The sequence below is a fragment of the Populus euphratica genome, unplaced genomic scaffold (assembly GCF_000495115.2).
Source record: "Populus euphratica unplaced genomic scaffold, PopEup_1.0 scaffold477.1, whole genome shotgun sequence".
In the NCBI taxonomy this organism is placed as follows: domain Eukaryota; kingdom Viridiplantae; phylum Streptophyta; class Magnoliopsida; order Malpighiales; family Salicaceae; genus Populus; species Populus euphratica.
The window spans coordinates 135,766-144,032 of NW_011500355.1; the positions used below are offsets into that span (position 1 = coordinate 135,766).

Genomic DNA, 8,267 nt, shown 5'->3' on the forward strand with positions numbered 1-8,267 from the left:
TTTTTTAGATTAACGTGGGTGTCCGGGCCAGCTTGCGCGCACCACGACTAATCCCACGGGCCCTGAAGTTAACGACCATGTAAGCCTCCAGTGGCCATCATATGAGCAACCAAGGACTCGAACCAGAGACCATAGAGGGAGCAAACCCCTTGATCCCAAGCTTTTACCACTTGACCACCACCTAGATGGTTTGAATTTATCAATTTTGGTCTTATATCTAGTTGAGAAATTTAACAATCAAGGGATCTAGTTGAAAATTTGTAAATTACTGGGACTGATATTGTTTTATTATTTGAATGCTTGTATCCATTTCTTTTTTTCCCTCCCTGTACTCTAGATTTTTTCTACTTAGTTACATGTGTTTTTTTTTGTTTGTTTTTTTATGCTTTAAATCCAGATTTTTTTAAAAAAAATTCCACTCCTTATATGAGAGTTTTGAACAAAAAAAAAATTATAAACAATTAGTTAAACAAATTTTTACAATGTAGATCAATACAAGAAATGATAAATTGAAAAAATCAACAAGTAAATTAATCAACTTTGTAACTATATTTCATGAGGCCATTAATAAAATAGGACTAGTGCTAAGTGTTCCTATAACATAAATGTGACTGATTTTCAATTGAATTCCAATTGAATAAAAAAATTCAACAAGGACTAAAAACGAATATGGACACTCAAGTATAAAAATTAAGAATAGACATTAACCAACTAGATCATTTAACTGTTTTTTACTATAGGCAAGGTCATTTCTAGAAAAACATTAAAAGAATACTTAAGCATTTCTAATATTTTTTTTAAAAAAATATTATATAGAGATTGATTTCATCAATTTGAATAGTTTAAAAACAATTTAAATAACTACAAAAAAAATACTTTGACTACAAAAAATTTAAAGATAATATTTTTTTATTTTGATATGGTAATATACTGTATTAACTCGAATCAACTAACTCGAATCAACTCAAATTAACATGTAAAATTCACAATTTAAATTATGAGATTGTGATAATTTCATCAAAAAAAAACATATTGAAACTTGATTTTCATTCAATTCAACATTAAAAAATAAAATTAATTTTATGATTAACTATTGCATCTTTTATAACCTCGGAAGATTCATGAAGTTTCCCTTATAAGCTGCAATGGTACAAACATCTCTATTATGTATCATCCACCAGCCAACCATTTTGTATGATAGTATGTTGTTATACATAATAATGCCACGAACAATGATCGAAGTCTAATCTAAATCTTGTTTAATTTAAATTAGTTATAATATACAACCTGCTGCATAGATTCATTCAGTGAAAAATCATGAATGAAAATTTCGATCCGCTGTACAAGAAAAGTGAAATCGGGGTGGGGGGGTCGATGAGCGACGTCAGGCCCTCCACCCTTTTCTTGCATTTTTCTTGATATCTTCTTGAACGTGTAATCACATGCAAGTTCTTTTCTTACTGTTGTAGATTACAGAGCGCCTTCGTGATCCTCGTGGACTTCGAAGAGGAGGGTTATCCGCCGCCGCCACTCCTCGCAATTTCGTTGCAAGCGGTGCTCGTCCTCGTGGCCTTGTTCAACCGGTACTTTTTTTTTTCCTTTCTTCTTTCTATAAGTTTTTTTACCTTCTGTTTATATATGAAAGCAACTTCTTGTTTTCTTTCATTTGGTTAATTTTTTGAATTTATAGAGATTACAGTTGTTCAGTCGGTTCTTTATGTTTTTTGAGTTGTTGGGGTATTTTTAAAGGCCGATAGGAACAATGCAGAAGATCAACCTCCTGCAAAACGGCGGCTTTTGTCTGCTGTTGTTAAGGTAGAAGCAAAACCTTATACAGTGCCCCCTATTTATACATATCTTCTTGGAATATATTATGTGAAATTCTTTATCTTAAAAATGGAGAATTGTTGGAATTTTCTGAAAATTGGATCTTTGTTGCTATCCGGGATGGAAGGTGGAAGAGGATGGAGAAATGTTGGAATTTTCTGAAAATTGAATCTTTGTTGCTATCCGGGATGGAAGGTGGAGGAGGATGGAGAGATCGTTGAGGATTCTGCCACGGCAGAGGATGCAAAGAACGAGCAAATGGGTGAGGATGGAAATGTTGGGCCTGCTACAGGGATTCGGGGTGATGGAAAGCCTTTCAAGTTACAGCGAAGTGGTTGGCCTAGGAGAGATTTGATCTTAGAGCAGTGAAGAGGGTGAATTTTAACTCTTGTCTTGTTTCTGAGTGTGTTTTATGTGCGTTCATCTTCTAATTTTTCCCTGTTGTCATGATTGTTTTGTTTGGAGGTTGAAACTCCAGTAATTGAGCTAAGATTTTTCGTTTGCAAAGATTTTTGTTTGTTCCAAGGGCGTTGCCTAAGAATCAGGATCCAAGATTGGTTAGCAGAAACAAAAGAATGCTGGGGCAACTTTTAGGTACTCTGGAGGTGTGTGCAAGCTAATTCCTCGTTTTCGGCTACTTATTGGGGATTGAAACTGAAGCCAGTTTTTCATGCATTTCGACCAAAACAACCGGATCAAAACTTAATGGCATTGTTATTTTTTCCTTTCCATTACTTGAATTTTGTTGTTACTTTTTTTTTTAATCAATCAGAACATAAATCTTCTGAAAGATCTCTGATCTTGCTAATGGTCGAAGTGAGTAATTTTTTATGTCTGAGGAAATAAGAAAACCAAATTCACTGAGGAAATTAAATAGTTCCTCCAAAACCTCAAGCAACTGCTTGTGGCTCAACATTATAGAGCCATTTTCCCACATTGATTATTTGAAATGCGACTAGGATGGATGGAGAACTGGGTGTAGAGTAATTGCTGATTTTTTATGTCCGAGGAAATAAGAAAACCAAATTCACTGAGGAAATTAAATAGTTCCTCCAAAACCTCCAGCAACTGCTTGTGGCTCAATATTATAGAGCCATTTTCCCTCATTGATTATTTGAAATGCCACTAGGAGGGATGGAGAGCTGGGTGTAGAGTAATTGCTGATTTTTATGTCTGAGGAAATTAAATAGTTCCTCCAAAACCTCCAGCAACTGCTTGTGGCTCAACATTATAGAGCCATTTTCTCACATTGATTATTTGAAATGCCACTAGGAGGGATGGAGAACTGGGTGTAGAGTAATTGCTGATTACATTGTGGAGGTTTACAGTATTTTGTGTGCTACACACGGCCAGTGATTTCTCTAATTTTGTTGCTTTTGGGGTTGGCATAGGTCAGTGAACGATGTATAATTGTTAGAACAAGCAAGCTCTCCTGAAGTTTTTCTAAACAAACTCCATCTATAGAAATTAGGAGTCTGAGTTTTAGTTGGTGATGAAAATAGTATATCTCAATACTTGATCTCTAGAAAAGGCCAATCTACTAATCTCTCAGCCTTTAGCCTTTAATAGCATTCACAGGAGTTGAATTTCAGACCAAAGGAAAAAGATAAGGAAGCCAGGGCTTTGAAAAACTTCACTTTCTTATGACATATAGAGTGTGAATCTGTCATGATCTTCACCAATTAAATGATGCTCCCATGGCTAGCAATCTTTTGAAGAATTATCAGGACAAATACATCTAAATTATCAACTTCCTTAAAAATATAGTATCTGATCTAGGAATCTCTAAAATTTCTTACTTTAATATTTATAATCAATACAAATACCAACTTGCTTGTAATGAATAGCAAAACAAGATAAAACAATCTGAATTACCCAGGTCATCAGATATGATTTATGGTTAACAACAATTTCCAACCTGCAGCGAAGTCTTTAATACGATTATCCTGTACAATGTCATCTTGTCTTCCAAATATGATGATTGAATCCCATTGAAGTAATGCTCCAGTGGGAGGTTCACAACTTGTTTGCAGAGTCAATTTTGTGCAATGATTCTGTTGAATTCTTCGACTCATGGTTATGTGATTCAATTTGTTTGGGTTTCCTTAATGTGTTTTCTGATTCTCTTGTTTGTTTTGTTAAGGGTTTGATGGTAAGAACCTTAACTAGTTCTAAATTTATAGTCCTTTCCAAATGCATCTTTAGATGCATCTTACGCTGTGATTGATTTTGCCTCATCTTAAATCGGTGCTGACTTCTTGATGGGAATGGTTCTGACTAGCAAATCACTAAAACTTGAAGAATGATGTAGATTTTGTATCATTGACTTCCAGCTGCAAACTGAAATCACTGAAGTTTTTGAGCTTCAACTCTCATTAAAAATACTTCCATAGAATACTTCTTAAGCAGTAAATATGCTGTGTTGAGCAACATTTTGCTATAATAATCTTTTGATTTTTTTTGAAATATTCTAATGCTGCCCTTTTGAATTCTAAAACATGTTTCGATTAGCATATCTGTTATTATTTACTTCTCTCTTTATGTGTGATCACTACTTAATTTCTTCTCTATTTTTGTCATTGTTTGAAATTTCCAGAAATTCAGGAAAGAAGATATGAAAATTTCAGGGACAGAAGCATTTATACAAAGGTGAAATACTTTGCAAAGAGTGAGTTTGCAATTTGAATTATTTGTTAAGTAAACTAAACCTTAATCATTAACTTGTTTGCCTATTGGTGGATAAATGCTTTCATCTGTTATTGACAGTCAATACTCTCAAAATCCTGAATTCATTTTTCTTACCCCCTTAAAAATCCAAGTCATTCTTTATTTATTGCAAGTCCTTTTTTTGAGGGAAGCTAAAACAAAGAAGAGCATATCTTGTATCATGGAATACAGCTCTTTGGTACTTCACTGACTATTAGGTGCGTGGTTTTGTTTTTGGAACTCCAGAAGTTTCCAAATTGTGCATTACATTTGAATTTTTTTCCCTTTTCTTCTGGTGTGGTACTATTTGTCCTTTTCTTGGTAGGGTTATGTTTAATACTGTTTTTTTTCCTTTTGAAATGCTTCTTGGCCCTGCTGGAGACGATGTTAATATGTTGACATTTACACTGGTCTAGTGTGATAATTAAATGTATTGAAACTCTTCTTAGACTGAGCAAAAAGCACCTGAAGAACGTGAAAGGCTGAGACAACAAGAGCGTGAACAAATTGCTGAACAGAGGAGAAGAGATCTGGTTTGTTCTAATATTTGTAGATTATAACATGTGCTGGCAAAGCCTTTAATGGTTCCTGTTTTTTCTCTGTACACAAAAACAAATGATATTTTCTTACTCTATTATTTACTTTTACAGTTTACTCAATCAGACTCTCAGAGCACGCATCACTGTAAAGGCTGAAGAAAAGAAGTTGGAATTGCTGTTTCTTCGGTGGAATGATCACATCAAAAACTTAGCAATTTTATAAGGTATACCTTCCATTTGACACAATCTCTTCTTTGTTCTCGGTAGCTAACCTCTCCCAGTTAAGCATTCAAATTAATTTTTTCCCGTGTATTCATCTTCTGCTGCAGATTATTTTTAACTTTGGTCCAAAAGTGTCCATATTCACAATTTTATTAAGACGAAGATAAGTTTATGTTCAAGTGGATAGTAGTGTTGAAAGAACTGGGCCAGTGAATCTTTCCTGCATCTTTGCGGGATTTTAGGGGTGAAATGTTGTATTTTTCTGCTAACTTTCAACTCCCTTTGATTAGCTTGTGGGGTGTGTTTTTCTGGACTTAGGCAGAACCTCTAATTTACTATTTGCCTAAACAGCCATTGGAAAAGGATGCAACCTTACTTGACCAGCAAAGAGAACAGGTAAGTTGACTTCCCTAAATCCCTGGGCCTATTTGATTTAAGGAGAAAGATTTTGGATGGTATGCCCAATTTATTCTTGGAATTCATAGAAGCTTAATGCATATAACTGGCAGTGTTTAATTATGTAGTTGTAACGTTTCCTTCAAATCCTAGCTTCATGGAATGAGCAGGTATTGTGTATCTGTGTTGTCTTGCATATAAAAGCTTTGTTTCATAAAGAGTTCCCTGCTAAAAAAGAACTGTCAGGGGAAAATGGGCAGTTGTGTTTGATATAACATGTTGAAATTTGAACAGTGATCTCCAAATCGTACATTTATGTGATCTGTAGATCTTAAAATGGGGGTTGAGATTTGGTTTTGAGAATTATGGACAATTCACCCGATGTATGTTTGATCTGAATCCTTTCTGTACATATGTTGTCATGAATTGGCACATCAGGCTTTTTTAGAATGGAAGGCTGGTAGGAGAGATGAACTATCTGAATATCAGAAGCATATCCGGGACCAGCAACTTAGCTATGTTGAAATGGAGTTGGAGAGGTGGAAAATGCAAAGAGAGCGAGGAGAGCGAGTGATGATGTGAACTTGCAAGAAACAATGGACAAAGAATTGGACATACACAGGCTTGAGCATGGTCCCAAGACAAGAAAGATACCTGGTGGAAGCAACAATGAAGAGGATGATGATGTGGAGGATATCAGTTTTAGGGAAGATGACGTGATGGATGATGTGCTGGGGGTTGATGGTCTGCTGGAGGGTTGATGAAGCATCCCAGCCAGAAGCCAATGATACCAGCCCCCCTCCTGATCAGTAATGATTGAAGGCATCATACCTTGTTCCTTATATCAGGTCATTCCATTGCCAATCCTATTTTCTTCTGTATTCACTTGCTTTTCACCGGCTGTCTTGGTGTTTGTTTTTCCTATTAATGTGCATGTCTCGTACAAAATAGAGGTTCTTAAGACATCATTTGTTATCTTTAGTGTATTTTCTACAATCATCAATGCAAAATTGGCATTAACATGACTCATTGGAATTATTTTCGAGGGCATTTTTCATACATGCTCAAAGGGAGAAACCGAGCATTTTGTCCCTTATGCTTAACCATCCACCAAGTTCTTACATATTTCAACGAACTGTCCTGATTTTGTGGTGAAATTTCGAGCCAAGGTGTACAGCATGGAGAATGAGGTTGAGATTTCAAATTTAAGAAAACCTGCATTTGGACACTGTGAACTCTTTTTAATATTATTATTGCCAAGGTTCATTCATGGCTTGAACACTGAACACCTGCATGTGGGAACGCTATATTTGAGAACCAGGAGGAGGAAAGATGTAACGAGGAAGAACACGAGGTGAAAGGACATAACCCTATCCTAGGTGAAAACACAGAAAAAGAAAGTAAAGAGAGAAGATACTGTTTTACATTAGAAACAACAAAAGAACTTGCAGTTTCCCATTCGTTGAAATGAAAAAAATCTTCATCTTTTCCTCTTCGAAGAGCCAAGAAAATACCTTGAAACTTGAAAGTTGTGTCTTTCCCCCCCTCCTCTCCCAAAAGCGTTGTCAGAGCCAAGAAAATGGCCATGGAGGGGAACTTTCGTCTAATATTGTTCGACAAAGGTCTGGAATGAAATTTGATTACAAAAATTGTTTCAATTTATGATGGTGGAGTTGCAATTCAAAATTGTGAAACTAGAGGGTTTGAAATTAAAGGGGCATTTGGGAGCTAGTTTCAACATGTTTTTCTTTTTTAATTTCAATTTTTTAAAAAATTATTTTTTCTAGCACTTTTGGATCGATTTTACATGTTAATATTAAAAATAAATTTTAAAAAATAAAAAAATATTTTTTAATTATTTTTTCAAATAAAAATATTTTAAAAAACAAACATTGAAATGTTATTAAACACTTAATTCTAAATAATGTTAAAAGGATAAAAAAAAATCTCATGTAAAAAAATCAACTCAAATATGAGAACACCGATTAAAGTTGAGTTTAGGCAAGGATCTTACGGCATTCATCATTGGATTGCAAAGATAACATAATATTTATTATTTTTATTTAAAATAATATTATTTTAATTTTTTAAAAGAAAATTATTTGGTTTTAACTTGGCTAAATTTAAATAAAATATCCATTATATCATTTAAATTTAGCCAAGTTAAATTAAAATAAAATAAAATAAACAATAATTATAGTCAAGTTTCATGTTATTGTTTATATCAAGATTTTATTTTTTAAAATGATAAAAACATATTAGTTTTAACTTGATTGTAGATGAATCAAGTCATGAATTAATTCGTTAAATTATTTAAATTAAATTAAATTATTAAAAAATATTTTAATATAAAATCTAATCCTCCTTAACTTTTATATCACTAATAGAAATGCTAGGTTATACCAGGTTTAATAACCATTGTAATAACTTAAAAAAAGAAAAACAGAACTTGTTGATAGTATAATTTGGTTAAAATCTTTTCATTGGTCAAAAGGTATTTTCGGTTTGTGGCATTTTATAACTTGTCAACGACTCGAGGTCAAACGGGCAATTTGACCACGTGGATCCATGCCATGC

The 8,267-nt window shown here is 33.9% G+C and overlaps 1 long non-coding RNA gene and 1 pseudogene across 1 annotated transcript; both read left to right on the forward strand.

Moving 5' to 3' along the window:
* Positions 1-1,175: 1,175 nt before the first annotated feature.
* LOC105114010 (uncharacterized) lies at positions 1,176-2,308 on the forward strand. Its single transcript, XR_840054.1, has 3 exons — positions 1,176-1,583; positions 1,750-1,815; positions 2,029-2,308. It is a non-coding gene; the product is annotated as an uncharacterized LOC105114010 (long non-coding RNA).
* Positions 2,309-2,342: 34 nt separating this feature from the next.
* Positions 2,343-6,693, forward strand: LOC105114015 (pinin-like; annotated as a pseudogene).
* The last annotated feature ends 1,574 nt before the right edge of the window (positions 6,694-8,267 follow it).